Source organism: Phalacrocorax aristotelis, chromosome 1 (assembly GCF_949628215.1).
Source record: "Phalacrocorax aristotelis chromosome 1, bGulAri2.1, whole genome shotgun sequence".
Classification (NCBI taxonomy): domain Eukaryota; kingdom Metazoa; phylum Chordata; class Aves; order Suliformes; family Phalacrocoracidae; genus Phalacrocorax; species Phalacrocorax aristotelis.
Genome location: NC_134276.1, coordinates 57,745,128 through 57,768,708, shown reverse-complemented (window position 1 = coordinate 57,768,708; position 23,581 = coordinate 57,745,128). Strand labels below are relative to the sequence as shown.

Sequence of the window (23,581 nt, the reverse complement as noted above, 5' to 3'; positions counted from 1 at the left end):
CAAGGCTTAACTGGATGCGGCCCTGAACAAGCCCATCTGATTAGAATCATAGATTAGACGTGTTTTGGATTAGATGAGCACTGGAGGCCCTTTCTAACCCGAGTTATTCTATTACTCTACAATATTGTTACCTCACTGAAGCAAATAGAGTAGCACTGGATGCATTTGGCTTATTGTAGCTCTGAGTGGTGCACCGGTGCACTAATGATTACATATTATATGTTATGCTCAGAACAGGATTGCATGTGTTCCCTGCTACCCTGCTATTTAGCCCACATGCTGAAATCTTCTTTTCACAGATATGTGTGTTTCAGTCCATAACAGCGGTACATTTAACTACTTTTCCAGCTGTTTACACATATGATAGGTGTGTGCTTCAGCTAAAGGGGGGTATAGTAGCAACTGGCAGCAGCGGTGGAGGAGATGATGTGGTGTGAGGTGACTGGCAGGTATGACCAACGGCCCTGGAGGAGGCTGAAATAAGCCACGGGAGATCAGGGCAAGGGGTGATAATTTACACTGTGCTCTTTGTACCGAGCCCTGCTTATGTACCACGTAGCCCTCAAAACAAATTTGCCCCAGTTTCCAGCTGGGAGGAATGGGAGACACGTGAAGGTGAGGGTCTGCTTTATGCCTTCCCAGGAGTATCTGTATCTGCAACGAAGCTCTTGCCCATGCCCTCCTCTGGTTCATCTCCCCGATTCCCACAGCAGCCCCATATTTACTCAGAGAAGGGTTGTGTCACAAAGAGGGTGTTGTGGTTTACAACCTCCGGCCCCACTGTTTATCAAGCACCAGTTGTCCCAGTGGCATAGAAAGGTTTCATTTAACTGGGAGCATGAAAACCACAACCTGGAGCAAAGCAGCTTCTGTAGTGTGACTTAATCTGAGAGCAAATGGGCTGGGATCAAAAAAGGTCATGGTGACAAAGCGGAGTTAAAAGCTGACTTAGATCAACATGCTCAAGCAACTCAGAAACAAAGGGAATAAGGAAATAATATGTGACTGGTTTTGATCTGTACAGATTGAAGACATTGATAAACTGAGTTTGGAATTAAAATGCATTTTATCCATCAGTAATACTGTGTCTTTTGATCCTACTGGGGTTGATTTGGTTCCTAAAGTGGTGTGCGTACTTGAAATAGAAGTGGGTAAAACCCTCCAGCAAAAAGGGAGGCTGCATGCTGAAGCAGAAGCTCTTGGAAAAAGAAGACAGATTTAAAATAAAATTTAAACTCACTGAGCTTACGAAACCACAAATAAAACTGGCAGCAATGATATCTGAGGAGAAAAAAGACCAAACCTTAAAACCATAGATGCCAATGGGCACGTGCGTGTGCTGGGGGACATGGTCAGGTTCCCCCTGTCTTCCCATCCTCTGAGAGCACTGCCTTGTCAAAAATCAGATGGATCAAATGTATTCAGAAGCTGTCTCGTGTACCAAGCTGTGCTTCAGCTCATTTTGTGTGCGATTTGTGTACAACACCGGGTCTTCCTATTCCTCAGTGCAATGTCATGCCCCTACGCTGACTCTCAAGAAAACAGTCTGTCAGTGTCTACTCCCTGTAGTAAACGAAGCAGTGTATTACTGAGGAGAAAATTCATTTGGACTGCTTATTTTTGCTGGGTCACAGTCCAGAGTAGCCAACAAGACATTCACCAAGGGCAGGACACAATGTGCTCTGCCTGTTATGTTAATGCTTTCATGTTCCCATACTGAAAATATTTTTCTTTCATTACATTGCAGTAGTTCTACCTTGTCATTGCCCTTGTAAAGAAATAAAGTGTTTTCCACTGATTATAAAGTTTCAGCTATGCACTGTGCTTTTTCTGTTTTCCTCTTTGTTCAAGAGTCTTTTCTCAGCTGACTATTTCTGTGGCTCAGTTAGATGTTCATTCTAGCTTTTTAATTTGTTTTAGCTGCAAGCCAGGTGAAGAAGGGCAGAATCACTTTTGAGAATTTTGTGTTAAAACTATATAAAGTCTTTTTTTCATGTCAGAAATGCATTTCAACTTTTAGAGAAAGAAAAATTCTTAAACAGTTTTGACTTAAGGCCAGTTTGTAAGGAATTTTTGCAGCACTGAATGATGCCTCATGCATATGGTCAATGTTTCTGATTTTGATGGTAAGGCTTTTATGTGGATTTAAGTATTGCACTGCACTTTTTTTCAGTAAGCAAAGCTGTAAAGTGGGAGGAAATGGGATAATGAAGCAATCTGTTTACTTTGTGCCAGCTGTGGGAAAATTTAGTTTCTTTTTTTTTTCCCCTTTCTTTCTGGTGTAGTTATCTCATGTGTTACGTGTAGGTAGGAATCAGAAAACCTTCCAACAGCAATATAATGAATTTCAGAAGTCTGCGTGTGACAAAGTAGTGGCTTTTGATTGTAAATTGCTTATCAAATACCAAAAAAATAAAAATGCTAGCAGATGCCAAACACTAAGGTTGGAGACACCAGTGCTTATTGCAGTGACTACTCTGTTTTTCTATGGAATGGTGCACTATTGACAAAAATTACTTTCGCTGATCTCTGAGGATTAAGGGTTTATTTGGAAAGATGGCCCAGAGCATTTTTTTTCATGTGGTATTCTGGGAAGTGTTAAGTTTTCTATGTGCATACGGGAAAAACCTGATTTGGTACGAGAGAGTTAGGACATAACCCGGCATGCAAAAGCTACAGGTTTGCTGCATCCATTAAAGAACCTGACACAAATGTTAAAATTCAGCTGGAGGAAGTGTTTGTGTAATTGCTGGATATACTGTTAATGCAAAATACTGTACATCAGTATGAAAAGCAAAAACACAATCATGCATGAAATTCAATTCCCAGTAATAAATCCTGCCCTCCCCCCTCCAGTCCCATTAAATACAGGACATCTCTGGAAGATGTGCAGATTTATGAGAGGAATTTTCTTGCCTGTGAAGGAAACCTAGAGGGACTGCCTTAGGTATAGGCATCAGCTTATAGAGGCCTGGGCAGTGGCGGAGCACACTAGAGCCTTGTGGAGCTGCGGACCTGTGCCAACCATTGTCCTTGCCGGGCCCTTTCTGGAGACATGTCACATGCCCTGCGATGTGAAAATATTGATTTTGGGATCGTATGGCTGAACCAGTTTCAGTTTTCCTCCCATTCTAGACAGGAGTTAACCTCAAGCTGGGATCCTCGTCAAGCTGGGATCCTCATCAAGCTGGTATAAGGCCCTGGAGGTTGCTTCAAGCCCTTTGGCTGCCTATACTTTGCAGGAGGTTTTACCCACGTCTGCCACAACTGTTTTCCAGCTCTGGCAGCACAAGCCCCAGTGCCAGACACCTCTGCAGGCTGAGGTTTGCTTAAATGTGACCCAAGGCACAAGTCCCTCTCGCTTGCCTCGGGGCTCTCTCTGCGGAGCCCCATAGCAGCTCTGTTTCATGCCACTGCTTCTGGGGGGACGCTGGCTGAAGGTCACCAGCCTCAGGCAGGTGTTATGCCCCAGCTCTGCACAGGGTGACCAGAGAAATGAAAGAAATTACTGGTTTTGAGGACTGAGTTTAAAGTATAGAAAGGAAAAGCCACAGTTAAAACAAAGGGAAAGTGCAATCCTCCCCTGTGTTCACCAAAAGCTATTTCTCATATTTTTCTAGCAAGCCTCACTCCTGGAGCGCTGACTGAGCAGCCTCCACTCACCCACTTCACCAGCCCAATATTGCCCTGGGCTCTTCCAGGCCTCCCACCTAACTGTACACATCAGCTGCCTGCTCTCATCCCGGCAAGTCGTGGCATGAGTGGCTCAGCAAACAGACATCCTCGTTTTAAGCCCCCATCCCTCTGCCCTCTCACATCTCCAGCAGTGGCTCCCATGGGCAAGCATCTCACGCAAGCAGAAACTGCCCAGTCGCCCGGTGAACCTCACGGGCGCCGGTGTGTTTCTTGGCTTTTGACAGAGACCAGAGGCATCCTTGGACACATGCCTAGCAGCTGACGGGCTCTTTGTCCAGCTGTGTTTCAGTGGTTAACCTGCTACCCCTGTCTGTCAGCTTGGGGGTTTCTACACCATGCCAGAAAGATTGGAAAGTTAAAGATTTGCTTGAACTGTCTGGAGCTGGAATGATGCCCCGAGGGTGGGCATCCATCTGGATATTCAGACAGATACCTACCACGTGCTCAGGGCAATACAGACAGCTGTAAATAAAGCCTGTTACAGCTTTTATCGAAGAGCTTGCTCTCCGCACAAGGCCTGGAGAAACCATGGGGCCATGTTTTCCAAGGCAGGACTGTAAGAGGCCGCTCTCCTGTTTGCGCTGCCCCTGAACTCAACCCCTCTTCTGTGAGACATTTGGAACACCGGTGTCTGTTGGCTTGTGAGAATGGCCCCTGCCAAGTTCTTCAGGCGTGGAGTAGGTCGTTCCTTCTCGTTTTTAAAGTGTCATGGTTAATTTCTTATGAGAAATGCCTTTGAACTTCTGAACTTTAAACTCTGTGGAGGAAGCCCTCCCTTGAGTACCTCAAAGCCTGTAGCTGTGCTTAGGGGAACAATTCATGCTGCATACTCATCATGCTAAGAAATTATCCCAAGTCCTTTATGTGGCACATGCATCAATGAATATATTAATATACATGAGTAAATAAAATAAAACCATTAGACTAGCATGCACATCCCTGAGAACAGAAATTTGCTCTGCAGGTTATCAAACAGACTGAAATACCAGCCATTGGTCTTTCACAAAGAAAATCTCTCACATCTTAGAACAAAGCAAACAAGCACATTCATATATATATATATATATGTATATATTGAAGGAATGTGATACAAAGACTTTTTTATATCCTTGCCTTATACTATGTCTCAGAATACGGAAGAGAGATCAGGCTCTTACCAAAACTGCTGTTTCCTTGGTATAGGAGCAAAATTATTAGCCAACAACCCCACCAACCACAGTTTCATCTTTTCTTAACAAAATGTGCTGGTTTTGGCTGAGATAGAGTTAATTTTCTTCACAGTAGCTAGTACAGGGCTGTGTTTTGGATTTGCACCAGAAACGGTGTTGATAACACAGGGATGTTTTCATTACTGCTAAGCAGCGCCTACACACAGTCAAGGCCTTTTCTGCTTCTCACTCCACCCCACCAACAAGAAGGCTGGGAGGGTGCACAAGAAGCTGGGAGGGGACACAGCTGGGACAGCTGACCCCAACTGACCACAGGGATATCCCACACCATATGACGTCACGCTCAGCACATAAAGCTGGGGGAAGAAGAAGGGAGGGGGGAACATTCGGAGTGATGGCGTTTGTCTTCCCAAGTAACTGTTACGCATGATGGAGCCCTGCTTTCCTGGAGATGGCTGAACACCTGCCTGCCCATGGGAAGGAGTGAATAAATTCCTTGTTTTGCTTTGTTTGTGTGTCTTTGGTCAGTTGGAAGGATCTCTAAATTGTGATAGTAAAGGTTGGCCTTGCCTAATGTATTAGCACGCTCGTTAATTTAGCTGAGACATACTTTTGCTGCTTCTTAAACTAATACTACTACATAATTATTAGCTATCCGTGTTTGCTGGGAGCAGGGGTGAGATTAAAATGCATTTGTGCCTGGGAAGCAATCTTCAGATGGGAAACCCCAGAGAAATGCAAAATTTTCCCCACCTCTGTGGGCTGAGGCAACAGGGGGGCACACTGTGTAACCTCCCCATTTGGCTGGACCACAGCTACAAATGTGACACTCACTTTGCACCTGAGTATGCAGAGACACCTTAACAGAAGTGGTTTTGTGTGATGACCGCTATATATATGCTTAAGGGGCAGGGTTACGTCTTCTAGCTGAATGCAACTCTTTGTGAATACATAAATCACAGAAGGACTGTGTTTGAAGATTTTATCATACCCAGTGGAGCTGATACAATCTGCACAACATGTACATCTCTGAAATGAGTCATTATTTTGAATGATGGTCCACACGTTCATTTTTATGTGAACAATTATGAGGAAGACATAGCAGGAAGGGCTTACTTCAAGCTTTCAACTCCTCCTCAAGATCCACCAGTCTGTGAAGTTTAAAGAGTACTGACAAAGGCCATGTAAAACGGTAACAGGGGTTGATGACAGGTGAATAAGCAGAACTATCAAACTGTGCGACAGCTGGCGTAAGTAACAGTGTGGTCTAACCACAGCAATGTACCTTTTCCTCTCCCTTCCTTTGCCAGCCATTTTCTTCATGATTTCTTTAGCGTCTCTGCAAGGGGCCCTTCATCCTGGTCTCTATTGCAACATTGATAACAGCCCCACAAACAAAGTAATCAGAACTTTCCATAAGTTCACTTAATTTTACAATGAATATGATGTAATATGACAACTGGTGTTTGGCAATAAGCACAGTGTGAGTAGCCCTGTCCCAGACTGTCCCTACAGAGCATTAACTGGCAAAGGCAAGAGGTGGGATTCTCTCTAACTTAGGTGTCCAAAGTCCAGTTATCCATGTCTGGGCTAGTCACCCTTGTGTCTCTCTAAATTAGGGCAGGTAAATCCTACCCCAGATGTAGGATTCTGTTCCATATTGTAGACACCTAGATTTAGGCATCTAGTTTTAGGTGTCCGCATGTTAGGTAGATGTCCAGGCTCCACAGTAGTCATCAGAGCTCCAGGCAATATAGTAGAAGGAGTCTGGAGGGCTAATCAAATCTAGGGTAAACTGGGATGAACTGTGTGCTTTAAGTGCTTGTTTTGTTTTACTGACTGTAAAAGGAACCAAGACTGCCAGATTCATATGTAGTCATCTACATTATAAATGTCACAGGATGGGATTTTTACTATATTTAATGTTGAATCCCATATTTACAAATGAACGTAGAAACAGTTTGAAAAGTTTTTGGCATGCACAAATACAGACTGGCAGCAAGGTAGTTCTTGTATTGCTGGAGATAAATTTTGCGCCCTCTCCTGGAAAAAATGTTTGGCACATCGATGTAATAAATTATATAAAAAAGACATCTATACAGTGAAGTCCTCGCTTTATTTTTCCTAGAGCAGACTTGGCACAATCAAGAGCTTGTTAGATGCTGACTGCTCCTTCACTTCTGATCACTTACAAGTACCAGTACATATGGTTCCTGAATTGTGACTTTATTTGCTGGTGAAGTTAATAACCAGGCTGTGGTCTCTTGTGAAATATGACTTCCAAGTGAATAAGCCAAAGCGCAATGAAAGGAAAGATATTAAAAAAAAAAAAAAAAGTCTATTGGTATCTGTTCATCTGGAAAATCCAGAGCAGAAAACGACCCGTCAAGTCTGAGTATGATCTCAACTATGGCAGTTTTACAACGACATCGCTCAATTAGCGTCTACACTGTTAAGATTTATGCAGCTCTGAGTTCATAATCAGATCCTAGACCCAGTCACAGGAAAGCAAACAGTAATTATTATTTCACTTGTAAAAAGAAATGGCACTTTTCGGGGCTATGTCACATGCCTTATCTCCCTGAACAGCTGAAATGTGGCAGATGGATAATGTAAGCAAAAGAAATGGTTGGACCTAGCGACTCTGACCTTGGAAGAATGGTAATTTCAGTGAAGAGAGAGCTACCAGCTTGCCTACTTGTGGGGGAGGTTCATTGTCTGAAACCTGAATCATGTATGGAAAGGGGCATGAGAAGGGTATGAACAACTTCCCAGGTGGGATCTACACATTCCTGTCTCCGAGTGGTTTCCTCCCCTTCAGCTCAATGACATGTCTTCCAAACTTCCCATTTGAGCTGGATAAACTAAAATGGAGCAGGCAGTTACCAGAGTCCCTAATCTGCATGCTCTCAGCAGAAGTGTTTGCAGGGTATCTGCTTTCCGCTGATATAACGCATTCACGTGTTGGAGATGTGTGATTGCTCATGAGCTTCCTGCATGCTGGCTACGTATCAGCAAGTGAATAGCAAATAAACACTTATATCAACAGATGGATTTACTGTGATAAAATTGCAAAGATTACAAACTACTCTTTGTACTGCTGACAGACCAATAATGTATGTTGACCCTGGTATAACATCATTGGTAGAGTCTTACAATGGTCTGAAAAGGGTCACTGGAATAATCAGTTCCCTCCGGTCATTTTGAGCTTCAGAAAGAAAAGAAGCTTTGCTAGGGAGAAGAAATGAGATGCATTCTGTGAAATCAGCAATCTTTCAAGCCAGTTCTCTTCTCCACTCTGGCTAAGGCAGGATCAAGTCAGACACCAGCCTGACTGTTAGCTTTGCTGAGCTGTTAGGTGCTAGCTTTGCTAACTGTCCTTGAAAAGGGAGGAGCAATGGGTCAGCATATGGATATGCAAAGATGTGGACCTACCACTTCTTCTGGGGGAAAAGGCTAACACTGGAGTATATATAAAAATTTGGTGTCCAATCCTTTTGCCATTTCACAAAGAGCAGACTGGGTCTGAAGCTGCTCTTACCCACAACTGCACAAAAAGGGCTTGTTAGAAATGCCCATATTTTGCATCACTAAAGGTCTGGGGTCCTACCATGCAGCTCCTCCTTAGTGCCAGGTGTTGCAGCAACCACCAGCATTCCCTGCGTGGCGGGAATTCATGCAGGGTTAGCAGAGCCCCAGGGTCCTCCACTAACTCCAGAACTGTCATCCGATCCCCTGAAATTGAGACCTTGCAGCTCTGGCCAAGCTTTATACCCAGGGAGCCTTGACTGCTCCCCACTCCCAGCCAAATTGGTGGTGGCTCCCACCTCCTGTGGACCTGAATGGCAGTTCGGCTTCCTGCACTCCAGCTGGTCTTGGACCTGAACACATCTTGCTGTCGTGACCTCACAGCAATAGGGCACCTAGGCTTTCCAAGGGCAGGAAGAATCTGTTCTTTGGGAACTGAGTTTCCTGTGATTTCCCAAACTCCACAATGTGACTGAGGAATAGGTCTGTTCACACTTCGATACTCTGTAAGAGCAACATGGGAGCATGAGGATGCAGAGGCTACAACAGGAGTGGAAGGTGAGAAAGCAGAAGAAAGAAACAAACCTGTCTCAAACAAACCTCAAAGAAAGAAACCTGTCTCCTGTGGACCCAGGAGACAAGGAAATGTGTGGCACTTCAGAGTATGCTGCCCATGGGCAGGGAAAACACAGGCATGGAAAGTAGTAGCAAGCCTGAGGAAGAACCTCTCAGCACTTAGGAGTGTTTTGGCAAGGAGGTAGGAAGGCACAGCAAAGTGAGATATATGGTCATTTTGTAAGAAAGTCTTATTCTTGACATAGTTGGGCTATGAATACAGAGGAGTCTGTGAGGAGTCTGTAATACACGAACCATAGGTCTCACCTATGAGCCATGAGCCTGAGCCACCTACTCATTTTGGATGGAATTTGTCTCTCTTAGCTGTCTAAAGTTTAGGATTTAGCCTAAGCCACTGACTCTAAGCTCCATGTGTAGTGGATGGACACTTCCAGAGGATGATCTAGTCCATTGACCTCATACACATTGCCCTCTGGAGACACCTGTCCATTTTCACTTATTACAGAAGGTGTTTAAGATGATTGCCTTAGACATCCTCTTCAGACTGCTAAACCTAGTGAGGTGAGTCCCACCTCGTAAGCACTGCTCAACTCAAGAGGTAGTGCTGTTGAAATGAGTGACTGTGTCTGTGCGCCTCTAGAAGAGCAACTTTCTGGACCAGTGATAAACTGCACATAGTGCCCGCAGTTTGGTGCCTGTCTGCATCATTTGCTGTCTGTGGGCAGGCCCTGTGGTCACACTTGGGAAGGATTTCTCTCCTCTTAGATGATGCCTGCTCCAGCCATGGGTGGCTGAGCCTGGCCATTGACTAATCGGGTATAGACACAATGAAAAAAATCTGCTTTCAGCATAAGAAGTGGGTTGGCTTTTATGCGTGTGGAAGGGTATGGCCTCAAATTATGGTGGAATCGAGGTATCATACTGCAGAACACAGCAAAAATGTCACATCGGGAAAGGGGAAGGAATACACCTTTGTTCATTGTCTTCCCAGGAGCTGCTGGTATTTATGTAATTCACTGACTGTGTGTGCCCTGGCTGCCAGAGTACACAGCTTTTGAAGCATCTTTCTTTACCCAGGCAGACAGCAGGTGAGATCAGGGGGCAACACGGTCATCCTCACAGCAGGAGTCCCTCCAATCTGCCTGTCAGGGGTAAGGAGCAGGGATGCTACGTTTCTTCCATGTCTGCTCCTTAGGAAAAAGGATGTGTCTGACCAGTATCTTGGGAAAACAACGTTCACATTTACTGCGTTATTTACGATAGGGTGAAATTTCATGCTGTGTTGCAAGTCATGTGGAATGTGTTTGCCTTGGCATGTCCTCTTACTGCCCTCAGTTGAATTACAGCCATCTCTTCAGATATCTATTCACGTAGATCTTGTTCATCAAGTCATTCACTGTCTGTGGGAGGAAGACACAGTAGGCTGCTGCCGCTCCGGTCTCCAGTATCAGGTTCTTCTGGTGCTCCATGGGTGGTGAGGGAGGGAGCTGTAGGAGAGCTTTACCACTCGGCACTGGCAGAACTGGGATTTGCCTAACATATACAGCCCTGGATCTGCTCTTGCCACCTGTTAAGAGTCTGCTACATTTTTTTTGCTATGGAATGGGAGCAGTTTATGGAAGATTTTGAGTCAAACGTATTCTGTGCAAACTCATCTGTGTGGAAATGCCTGGGTTTTGTCTGTTCGTTGGCATTCAGCGGGATAGTAGGGAAGCTCCAGTGTGAATGGTTTTGTCCTAAAAATAATGCTTTTCCCAGGTAAGGTCTACTGCTGCAAACTTTGTTGTGTGAGTAGGCCTGGATTTTTAATGTGGGTTTGTTGGTCAAACCATCATGATTCTCTTCAGCTAAGTTATCTGATGGGCTTTACGTGTATTCACTCACACTTTGTGGCATTCCTATAGGGGAGGGAACGGCTTTTCACCTGCTTCATTTCCTACCTGAAATCCTTTGCTACATTTTAACTCCTCTGTCATCACTTTTGTTTTTCTTGTCTATTTATTTTTTCCCTTTCACAGCCCTAAGCCAAGAATATGGATTACTCCTTCCCTCTGTACTGACTTGTTCAACTTTACCCCACCTACTTATTCTTTATGTTTTCTTTTAGCTGCCTTGGCTCTCTCTGTGTTGTGTTGAAGAGTTTCAGATGTTATAGGGCAAATTATATGTCCCCTATGGTAGTGCACCTTATATTTCAAGGAATATTATTTTCTGCTCTTGAGGCTTCAGCTGTCTCAGCTGCACCGCAATTGTAAAATGACTGCAAGAGTTTTCTGGAGGTGGGAATTCATTCTTGTTTTGATGATAGAGTGGAGCCCAGGGACAAATAGGCTGGTAACAGCATAAAATGGCCATCCGCCTCCCTCTCACAAGGTCCCATTAAGCTGTCCTCACCATCACTTCTAAGGCAAGCTCCATTTGAAGCAGCAGTCGGTAGCACATTGCTCCCTCGGTAGGAGGCATGCCTTCGCTCTTGCAGGGGACAGACCTGTGTATGTGGGAGATGTTCTGCCGCTTTTCCCCAGCTGTTATAAAAAGCTGAGACAATATGGTATTGGTTTCTTACACCTGCTCATTTTTTTCCAGACAGTTTTTTTGTCTGATTCTCTTGGCAGTACTTTTTAAACACTACGTTTTATTATTTGGAATTGGTGAATGAGTCAGCTTGACCTCCCAAACATCAGTTCTCCAGGTATTATTACATTTCAGCCTGTCAGCAGAATTAAAAGTAAGTCATAGTAAGTGACCTAGTCGGTGGTCATTCTGAGGACATGAAAGCATTTGTTTTCCTCCTACCATATCATTTTGTTTCTCACATCTGGGCTTTACGGTATTTGAAACACAATTCTGTATCTTTTCTCAATGGCTTCTGTATTTACCTTTTTTCTTATGAGTAGATCTTTCTCTCAGTAGACACAATATACTATTTATTCCCTTTCTAAAACCTTCCCTAACTTTATCTAGGATTTGACATCTACCAGGCAGTGCGTGACAGTCTTGAAAATGTACAGGAATCCCGTATTTGATCATCCCAGCACTAATGCATGGAACTACTCCTGCCCTCTGCTCAGCCTTAGTAATGGGTGGTCTCTGTAGGCAACAGGGGGAACAAGGCAAAGCTGCAGAGCGATGCACGTTGTTAAATGCCTGGAGTCCAAATCTGAGGAAGTGCTACAGATTAATTTCCCTAACCTTGAGCACTGCACTGAGGCACTTCTGTAAGGAATATTTAAACCTTTATTTAAATTCAAACTTTTTCCCCAGTTGATGGTGGGGAGCCCACTAGTGGGATGATGTTTGTGGCCCCGTGCTGTCTAAAGGGCATAGCTGAGCCAAGGGTTTTGGTGGCCCTGAGTTGCTAGTGCTTCAGCAGTTCTCAACTGAGGCACTTGTGATACTTTGGGTAACTGAATGTGCTGGTTTTGGCTGAGATAGAGTTAATTTTCTTCACAGTAGCTAGTACAGGGCTGTGTTTTGGATTTGCACCAGAAACGGTGTTGATAACACAAGGGTGTTTTCATTACTGCTAAGCAGCGCCTGCACACAGTCAAGGCCTTTTCTGCTTCTCACCCCACCCCACCAACAAGAAGGCTGGGAGGGTGCACAAGAAGCTGGGAGGGGACACAGCTGGGACAGCTGACCCCAACTGACCACAGGGATATCCCACACCCCATGACGTCATGCTCAGTATATAAAGCTGGGGGAAGAAGAAGGGAGGGGGGAACATTTGGAGTGATGGCGTTTGTCTTCCCAAGTAACTGTTACGCGTGATGGAGCCCTGCTTTCCTGGAGACGGCTGAACACCTGCCTGCCCGTGGGAAGGAGTGAATGAATTCCTTGTTTTGCTTTGCTTGTGTGCACGGCTTTTGCTTTACCTGCTAAACTGTCTTTATCTCAGCCCATGAGCTGCCTCACTTTACTCTTCTGATTCTCTCCCCCGTCCCGCCAGGGGGAGTGAGCGAGAGGCTGCGTGGGGCTCAGTTGCCGGCTGGGGTTAAACCAGGACACTGCTCTAGTACCAACCGCTCCTAAGATAACCACCCTGTTCCTCTATGAACTTTTTTCTCAAATTTACCAGACCTTTTTTTGGCTTGAGCACCGGAAAATTTATTCCCTGGAAACCTTTACTAAAATTAGGCTTTGCAACTCCTTTGTATTCCATGTTCCTGCAACGCAAACTGTCTGGGAACATAACACACAGACTCTACAGCCGGTGCTTTCAGATTATGGAGATAAAATTATCTGCACAGGCAGCTACAGAAAGCACACAGGTACCAAATGACCATTACAAATAGCACACACTGACCATCTGCCAGTGTCATAGATAGGTAACTAAACCTCCCTTTACAAGAGGTGGTGATCCCAGCTCCAGCGTGAAGCACTGCTGAAGAAACTTGCACTGTTGTGTCTCATCTAGCCCAGTCTGAGCAGACTAAAATCTCGGGGTAGTTTATGCCAAATCTATAGGCAAGACAGAGACAACAGAGTGGGAGGAACATCATATCCAAAAATAGCTGTCTGAGATAGGTGGGGTGAGTTGCCTCCTTCTTTCTCTTGGCAGTAGGGAGAGCAGAAACTAGTTATTTAATTCTTATTGTCCTCTTTGCGTACATTTTTTTGACATTAGAGGATTTCCATCTTCAGCTGTGACAACCTGATACCTCCAATCATACAGTATTTGAAAGAAGGTAGTATCTTTTTCTTTATGTTTGCAGGATAGTGATCTACCTGACTGGGGAGAGAGGGGATTAGTTATTTGCACTTTCTGCACCCTTAAGTGGACAAGGAATCTCTGACTGGGCTAACGTCCAGTGACATCGAGGTCTGTCAGATATCTTTGAGAATAGTTTTCCCCCAAGCCAGCCATACTCTGAACAGTGATTTCTAATGAACCTAATTACTAACCTGTTTATCTCCTTATTCCACTGCACTGAGCTACTGTTGTAGGCAGCTTTGGGGCTACAGGTGACAAAACCTCCCTGGTTTTATATAACTTCTTTCTATAAACAACTTCTTGGTAGAAGATTCATCTCTCACCCTTTCCTGTTTTAACACCTCTTTGTGCCCCTATCACCTGCTGAAGAACATAATGTTTTCTGTAAATAATACTTATCTGTATTCAGGATATCTCATTTTACTGTATATTGTTCTCTGTTCTCACAGAATTGTCTCACAGAGGTTTGGACTCTGCAGATACTCTGGACACAGTTCTTGCAAAACTGGTTATGTCTAATGTTTTGTAGCCATTCCAAAACACCTTCGGCAATATCCGCTCTCACACCTATTTTAACAGCTTCTCATTTATGAAGTTTGAATGTTCTGTTGCTCATATCGGCTTTGTATTTTTGGGCTGACCTTGGAAAGGCATGTGGCAGCACTCTTATTAACAGCAGGAGTTAAGGGCAGAAGATCGCAGGGTGGGCTGCATGGATGCAGAAAGCAAAGATGAGCAGTCTTAAGAAACACTGAGGCTGGATTCAGGATCAACTTGAAGAAAAAAGGAGGTGCACCCTCATAAAATGATACAGTAGCTCAAGATTCAGGTCTAGTTCAAAGTATGTAAATCACCAAGGTGGCTTAATTTGGAATTTGTTCTGTCTGCTTTGAAGAGGGTAAAGATTCCTTCACAATATCTTTGTGACTAATATCTTTGGCAGGTCCCCAGTAGCAACGGCTTTGCTATTGACTGGGAGAGCCGTGCTGAGAGCTGAAGAGCCAGCTGGGCTGACTGCTGTGAACACTGTGTTCATGCACAGCTTTGGTACCTTCCTAAAGGTGTAAGAATTACAGGCTGCCTCTATGTAGCTGAAGGCAGCTAAAGGCACTCCTGGCATAAGACAGTGCTCTCAGGCCAAGTTTTACAGGGTGGCTTATATCCACCCACTAGCTATTGCTAAAGCAAATTGTCTGGGGATCTCATTGTCTATCATTTGGTTTGGATCTCTTCCAGAGCTGATGTGATGGCTCTAAGACATAATTTTAAGGTGCTTTTACATCACGAAATTGGATTTAAGGTTTTCACATCCCAGTATAACATGTCGGCATGTGTGGAAGGAGGTGTTGCCTATTGGTAAATCCAATCTGTGGAGCCTGCTGTCCTCAGTATTACATCCCAGTTTATGTTTTGGTCAAATTAATTCATTATCTCCAAAAGAGCTCCTGGAAGTAAACTAAATGACATAGCGTGGACAATGATGGTGAGGATGATGAAGGGCCTGGTGAAGACCCAGTGGCAGTGTGGGCAACTCTACACCTGGAGACTTCAGTCTCTAAGAACAGGACCCCAAACAGCTGGGAGCCGCCTGGAGCCATTACGTTGCATCTGGAGGGAGCTAAAGCACTGATAAGGAGCCCTGCTGCTGCCTCCTTATATTGCAGCAGGGTGCAGCTCAGCCAGCTTTAGCTAAAAGATTTACCCCAAATTTGTCATGCAGATTCTTGTAGTTTGCAGAGAGTGAAAGGGGCAAACCCAAAGGACAACTCCTTCTCTGGTCAGGGCAGTTCCAGCAGACAAAACAACTGGAGGAGCAATGCAGGTACATAAACATATGTGACTAGTGCCATTTAAACTGCCCTAAGGTATCCTCCAGTGCCCTGAGTGTGGGATCTGGATCTCCTGTATCATATTTGCCAGGCCTGTGGAAAGTCTCAGCTATTTTAAGGGATTTTAAAATTACTTATGTTTAAACACCTCAGTTGTTCCCTTCTCTCTAAATTAGATAAGCCCTCCTCTCAGGCCCTGATTCATCCAGTTTAATTCAGGAGTGTAAATAACTGCCCTGTGCTCCCCCCCGCAGAAAGGACTGGAGAGAGGTACTCAATTTACCTAAAATTTGATCCCCTCCGGAGATGTCTATACAGTGCTGAAACTGAGCATAAATGCTGGTTGACAGTGTTTATTACTCAGATTACAAGTATGCTTAGAGATTACCCAATTTATCACAGTCTGCCCAAATAACAAACAGGTAAATTTTAAACGCCTCCTTTTATTTTCCTAACCAAGCAGACAAAATGACCAACTTCTCAGCATGCCACTGGGCTTGTCTTTATCCACTGAGCACACTGGGAGTCCAACACCTCAGTTAAAGGTCTCGATTTCATGGCACACATATTAGCCTCTCAGCTGAAGGAGTGATTTGCCTTTTGAGATAAGACTCTGTCTGCCCAAACTGCTACACCAGAAAGTTCCTTGCCTGGGATCACAGGTTGCCTGCAGCTATGCCTGAGAGGTCAAACACGCCAGCACGTCTGGGGAGAACCACTTACTTGCCTGAGCACAGGGCTAGGAGCAAGGATGGCCAGGTCACGGTTTCTGCCCGGGACAAGCCAGTTCACTTTTGTGATTCATTTTTCTGTACAATAAGGTACTACTTCAAAAGCAAAAGCGTGTATTCTTGAGACCCACTTTTTGATAAATTTTATCATGAAAACCTCTGCTCGCTGATAAAATCTCTGACTTTACTCACACGTTATTTCTTTTAAGCTGTCTTACAACAAGTAACCCTTAAAGTATTTATTCCTCTCTGTTATAGAGCTCAAACACCTCTCCCGATAAGGAATACATCTGAGAATTGATTTCACGTTAAGGCTTGATTGACGTGCAGGGCAACACCATAATTCACTGAATGGCCTTTAGAGGGAAGCAGATCCAAAGAATCCACGGAGAAAGCAAGAGGCAAGCATTTTGCGACAACAGACTGCCAGATCTTGGTAAATGAAACCCGAAGCTGAGACACTTGGCTTGCTCTCTCTGTCCCTGTGTAGTACTGGGTGAGATCTGAACACCCCTCACATTATTGCAGTCTGAAAGTTCTCATAGAGCAAAGGAAGCCAGGGCTAAATTGTCTTAATCTGCTAGTGTCAGGAGACCTTGCTGCTTTGTTATCTGGGGAGCCTTTCTTTAGCCTTCTAAAGCTCCCTTGAGAGTAGGATTCAGAGATGATAGAGAATGACAGGAGCATCCAGGCCACTATGCAAGTGGTACTCATCGAGTCCGGAAAGAGGCTTCCTGTCCGGCATTATAAGCCGTGATTTGAAGTAAATCTGTGACCTGAAGCTTTCTGACTTCCATCTGCTCCCCTGTGAGGGATCAGGCTGTTTCATGTTGTCTGAAAAGTACCTGGATACAGACTTGGAGCCAAAACCTTAAAGGGTGATTTTTAAATATTACGTATTTGAAGGGCTGTGATATGTGTGATGTTGTAGTTCTACCTGTTTGAAGCATTCCTTTTACACTAAAAAGTGTTTTAAAGACAGAAGGTTACTTTAAAGATCTTTAAAGATCAGAAGTGGCAGCAAAATCTCTATGGGTGAAGTTCTCTGCCCTTGCTATGTCCTCTTTGTGTCTCGGTGGCACATTGATGGGGCAGGAATTTCCCAGTGGGCTTTCAGCCAGGGCAGCGCGCCTGTGTGCCACGCGTCTGGCAGACCAGAGTTGTTGTTCTATGGGGAGAAAGCAGATGTCCTATATATAGCCTGGAGTGAGATAACGAGTCTGAAGCAGTCTTAGAGAAGTTCATGCAATTTTCAGTATATCCATACTTCTGGAGAAAGAGGGTCCAAGCCATGAGCTCTGGTATCAGACCTCAGTTGCCAGTGGTACAACTTTATGACTCACTTCAGACCACACCAACCGGCTCTCCGCAAGACGCATCTGCTCTGGAGTGTGCCCTGAACAATCTTGAACACCAATCTGGCCTGTTTTATTTCATGCCATAGACAGCTTTCTAGCTCATGGAGGATTTGTAAATGGCAGAAGCCTGGAAAAGGACGAACAGGGCCAAACTTAAAAAACAAACAAACAAACAACTAAACACAACAGAAGCATCAAGGAATTAAAAATTCATACACCTAGCATCAGTTGTTGAAACTTTTGAGAACAGTAGTGAAATAAACTATTTGTAGGTACCTGTATGACAACTACGAGATGCATAACAGCCAGATAAGTCAGGTCAAATCAGTCTGATTTCTTTCCTGATAGAGTAGAAGGGCTTCTGGACAGGAAACTGTACTTAAATGTTGTACACCTTGAGTTTTTTACACTCAATGAAAACAATATGAAATCTGCTGAAATCACCCTAGAGCAGAGACTCCAAACACCTGCTGAATCATCAGTGGCTTTCCGTCCATGATCCCCTCAGAAGGGGTCTGCAGGGATCCATGCTGACCTTGCTACTTTTCGGTCTTTTGTAAGCTTAGCTAGCAATTAAGAACTCTGTTATTGCTGGCCAAGCTACAGCACGAGCTATTGAAACCATGTGCATGTAAATGAAAGTATTCCCAATTGTGTCACATTGTTTGCAAGATTATTCTTAGGCTTGCCCCTAGCTCCCCCACAGCCCCTGCCCTCTCTGAGTGTGGGTGCTGCCCTAGCCAACACACCGCCATGCTCCCAGCTAAGGCTCCTCTGGAGTTCCCACGTTACGAAAGGAGGTGTTAGCCCCCTTTTAAATCAGGTGTCAAGCCCCAGACTTACATAAACCTAGGTTAATTACATCAGTCTTGGCATATACCTCTTCACTGATACTGCTGAGGGAAGCTATAAGCAGATTAACGAGCGCTAGGTGTAAGTTTAAACTCTAATCACATATATTACCATCCAAGGGTTGTGCAAGAGAGTATTTCAAATGAAATGTGTAAACAATGTTTGGTAATGTTTTATATGTTGCAGAAACCTTGCTGGGTTTGTATACTTTCACATGTCTTAGTCATAATTGGACTGAACACCCTAACAGACCAATTTTAGTTTTACTGGTGAACTTCTGAATCTCTAGAAATAGGAGCTAAATTCATAGGAGAAAAAGGCAAAAAACAAGGTTCACATTCTTGTGCATTTCAGGGACAAAACGATTTATCCACTGTAAAACCTCTCCTCCTTCGAAGTAAAGGCCAGATGAACACGCCAGCATAAAGAGCGAGAGGAACTGGAGAAAGCAGAAGTACCTCTGCCTGGGTAGCGTGACACTGTCCTCTCCTTCTTGTCTGTAGGTGAGAAAGATTTATTTTTCTGTGTGCACAGTAATTTGGGGATCCCAAAATCAAATGTTTAGACATGTTTATCCTAGAGGATCACATCAAATTTTTTAATCATGCCACCAAGCCAATTCTTGGCACATTTACATAAAGTTCTTCCCCTAACGGTTGTTTCTTGGACCTTAGTTTCAGCTGTAACTGGCTATATAAAAGCTTCTGTCATATACATGTTAATAGCCAATGATAAATGAATTATTAGCACAAAAGCAAGACACAAACTTAAAGAAATCATCTATTCCTTCTTAGATATAACACAGAAGCTCAGATAAGTGGCCAACTCTCCTGCTCAGATGGTTAGGACCAGACTGGTGTCTATGTCGAAACCCACTTCCCCTTGCTTGCAGATTAATTTCTCCCAACACAAAAAGGAAGAGCTCAGTGAGAGAGAGATACATGAACTGTACCAAAGGGGGAAATCCAAATTTTTTAATGGGATATAGGTTTCAAATTATGCAATTAAGAGCACATTCTTGATGAGGACTACTATCTTTATCTCTTCCTAGGCTGTATTAACTGACAACCTCCTCAATCAATTTGGAGGGATAGCATGGGGAATCTCCTCCTCTGAGACTTTTTGCCTCCGTGATGGTTACTGAGAATCTGTATGATCAAGACATCAGTCTTTATCCATTTATATGAATGTTCCCTACACATATTCTTCTCAGATTTGTTGTTTGAATAGAGTAAAAGTTAGAGACATCTTTCTCCCAGGAAATCTGTTGTCTTATGTCCTCTCCTCAAGAAGCTTTAATTATTTTAAGGCAAACCCCCTCTTTAAAAGGATTACCTGTGTAAAAAGGACTGGAGCTAAGCAGTCAAACCCTTTATGCTTTTAAATTATTTCTTCCTTGGAAAACAGATAAATCAATTTAAAATATGGCTTATCAGAGGGGGTGAGTGGAGGTACCATTTGAACCTTTCTTGTACTGATACCAGAGAAGAATTCTGGTGCTATTGCCAGCTCAGAAATTATTAAACAATGCGAGAAAGTGGCCATGGGGTTTCAGAGCTGAGTTTTTCTCTCTTTCATAATTAGTCCCTTTTTCACAAGCTTGTTTTCTAGCTCCAATGTCAACCGACCACCCAAAACCACTCTCTCATCATACAGTCTACGTTTTGCCCTAAGATGCACTAAGGCTTTGTGTGAAACTCAAGAGCTGGAGGGGCCTGGATGCAGGTTCCCATCTCTAATGTTCTGCCGTTCATGGGCTGGCCACCTGCACGGCCCAGCAGAGGAAGGTGCCCTCCACAGTCCAGTGGGCCATGAAGAGCCGGAGGGGTCCGCCGAGCCCCCAGCTGCCACCATCACGGACACGGTTTCCTATCCGTCAGTCATGCTGCGGCAAACAGTTCTGGCTCTCATCTCATTCCTGGGTGCGGTCTGACTGGACAAAAGAATCAAAATGATTCTTTTCTTTAAGGGGCCGAATAACTATAAACTATAAAACATTTCAAAAGGAGGGCTGGGGTGCTGTACCTTCTCAATTTTGACAGAAATTATTCCAAGCTGGGAAACGCTGTGGTGACTTCTGGAGCAACTCCCGGCGCCCTGGAGGAAGAGCCTGACAAAGAGCCTACAAACACCACCAACCCAAAAAACATTTTTTCCTTTCACTTTTTGCGAAGCAGCATGATCAAACAAGCTTGATCTTCTTCCACCTCCTTCCTCCTCCTTTATGGTGTAAAGCTACATGCTTCTTTTGAAGTTTGCTCCCTAGATCATAAACGCTTTGGGACAGAGCTGTCCTTCGTGTTCTGTGTTTGCACAGTCCCAATTACAAGATGTACTCCTAGAAGCCAATAATAATAATAAATAAGAAATATTTGTTCTGCTTTCAGTAGTTCCTGACAAGTGCAAGCACAGCACAATGCCTGCGTTTGGTTCCTTTGTGGAGCACTGCATGAGAAAAATGTAATCCCCAAAATATGTGAATATAGCTGACCATCAGCAGGGCAGTGAAAATAGTTCATGAAGCAGAATCAGATGCACAAATGCCCTAAGCACCCTATGGAGAAATATTTTCCTTCTAGTCCTTGTCAGTTCTAAAATCTTTGTGGCTTATGGTAATAATGAAAGCGGCCTTTCCAATGCAAATACAGTATTGACTTCAGTCTGATCCTTCAAGAGAAAGAACACAATATTATTGCTGGAATTAAAATGTAGATATGGAATTCAATAGTATACAAGCTACTGTAAAAGGGAAGTAATATAAGTCAAACTTTAGTGCCAAATCTCAGCAAGGCTCCTACGTTTCCATGAGGAAATGTGAAATTTCTCTGCTTTGAGGATATTCCACAAAAAAATACATATCTGAAGCTTGTTCCTTTGTCTCTTTTCATTGGAACTTGGTGGGTGTGCACCGAGGTGATGGTCTGTCCTTTCTGTATGCATGTGTTGCGTAAAGCATTAATGAATAAATGTGACAAGGGCTTCTACTTTTTGGAAATGTGCTACTAAGGGACTTGGTAAGTGAGAAGTAGTTTTAGTTTTTGGGAAAGGTGTCTCACAGAAACAAGTGCTCAGTAATGGAAAGGAGGGGAAATCTTACCTCTCAGAGACCTCTCTGTACTGCCTCTGTTAGGAATCCCACCATCAACCTGAGCCAAAATGCATTAATTGCTTTCATATTTGGGTATGGGCCATCCATACCTAAGCCATCTCCTTGCAGGTCCCCTTGCCTGAAGGACATGATCATCAGCTGCACTTGGCGTAGGAGGATCGGAGCAGGACAGAGGTGGCCACGGCTGCACATGAGAGGAGCTCCGGCACTGATGTAGGAAAGCGTGTCATGGGAGGACAGTGGGAGGTTCACATCAAAGCTGGAAAAATCAATGTGTCTAAATGCACGTCTCCAGGTAAAGAAGAATCTGCCCCTGCATCCCTTCTGGACTTGAGTCCAGAGGCTTGAACAATGAAAATCAGTGAAAACTGCATCCTCTGTGCACAAGGCTTGTTAGTCTGCTAACCCCGAGGAGTGGGGTAAGGACACTGGTAACAGAAGTAGCTTTTAAAAAGTATTTTATATTAAAATAATGATTAATATATGAGCTAAACATAAGGATAAATGGAATAATTATGAAGGTATCACTGTTATTATTTTGTCTGTATTTTAGGACAAGAAAAATTTAAAAGAGTTCAGGTTGGTTGTGTATTTTAGACCTAGTAAGGTAGATTACTTAAGGCAACATGTTTGGGATAAGGCAGTTAAGTTGCTGGTATTGCACTTCTTCCCCAGTGTTTTATTGTAGAATGTGATTTCAATAAACTTATCCTGACATTTTCTTTTAAAAATATTTGACAATACATTTTTAATAGGCCTAAGTTCTGAGGGCCTGATTCAGTCTGAGTCTTGTGTAAGCCCATCAAAATCTGTGGAGTTTCCCTGGCATCAAAATTGCAGTAATTTAGGAATGACTCAGGCTTTGAATTTCTTGGATTTTGCCAATAGGAACTTGGAACTAGCAATTCAAAAATTACTTTTAATCGCATCCGGAGATCCCCATTTACTTTCAAAGATACAATCTTCATCGTCACATACTCTGGAACAGCACACTTGCATTCATGTTTAGAAGCTTAATTATGCATCAATTACATGGGGGAATTTTAAATAAGATTTGCTGATCCTTTTGTTTCATGGATTTGACTAAAACATTCTGTTTATTTTGGTATCACTCTCACAGCTGGCATGACTGATTTATCTGATGACTAATTTATTTGACTCCAGCCAGAGATATACTGCCAAAATTTCAACAAAGGGCTCCTTTGGAAAGGGTTTATATTGTCTCAGTGCATTCTAACTCTTAAATACGTTATGAAAATGCCCATTGATTCCCAAAAGCTGCCTGGCAACGATGTAACCTTAAATAACTGAGTTTAACCAGCCCTTCCTCTTGATTAGCCTTTTTGCCTGCTGTAACTGCTTCTCCACCAGCCTGGCATTAGTGAAGCATCCTTCAAGAAGGATAGCATTATTTCTGCACAAGGAAAACGAGGGGCAACTTGACTTTGTGTATGCACACATGCGCACACAGAGCATGTTTTATGTAAAAGCTTGATCAAAAGAATAAATGGCAGGCTTATTTTTTGAAATAGCTGGCGTTATCTCTTGCATGAGCGAGATCCAGGCTGTCAGCGAATGCCTATCGGAGACTTGTTTTCTGTACTCATGCCCATCATCACACTACGGCTAAAGAACGTGGATTTCACTGGGGCATCCAGGATGTATGGAAAGAGGGGGTGATGTGTCTTTGCACATCAAGGCCAGTTTGAGTCCTGGTCAGCTAAAAGTCTATTCAATTAAGACTTAATAACGTGGGATGGAGAGGGGCCACTCTATCTGAGGTGACATTTTAAGGGCTGCAGTGCTCTACCCCTGCAGCAGCTTTGGGCGAAAGCATTGCTCCCTTTGGGCAGAGACTAGGAGAAGGGAGAGATGTGAAATATGGGAAAATTAGTGGCAGGAGGAAAGGAGGAAATTGCTCTCCCTCTGCACTCTGGTTTGGATTGAAAGTTGTGGGTATCAATTACATCCAAATGATCTGAGGCAGGGTAGGATTCACATGCAGGTATCTGCTGAGTC

General features: G+C 43.8%; 1 protein-coding gene and 1 long non-coding RNA gene across 2 annotated transcripts in view; one reads left to right on the top strand and one right to left on the bottom strand.

Moving 5' to 3' along the window:
• CLDN10 (claudin 10) overlaps positions 1–23,581 on the bottom strand; it is a 61,532-nt gene that overhangs the window by 21,824 nt on the left and 16,127 nt on the right. The window lies entirely within an intron of this gene.
• LOC142052092 (uncharacterized) lies at positions 10,361–23,088 on the top strand. The gene is made up of 4 exons (XR_012658709.1): positions 10,361–10,727; positions 16,502–16,679; positions 18,808–18,956; positions 21,671–23,088. It is a non-coding gene; the product is annotated as an uncharacterized LOC142052092 (long non-coding RNA).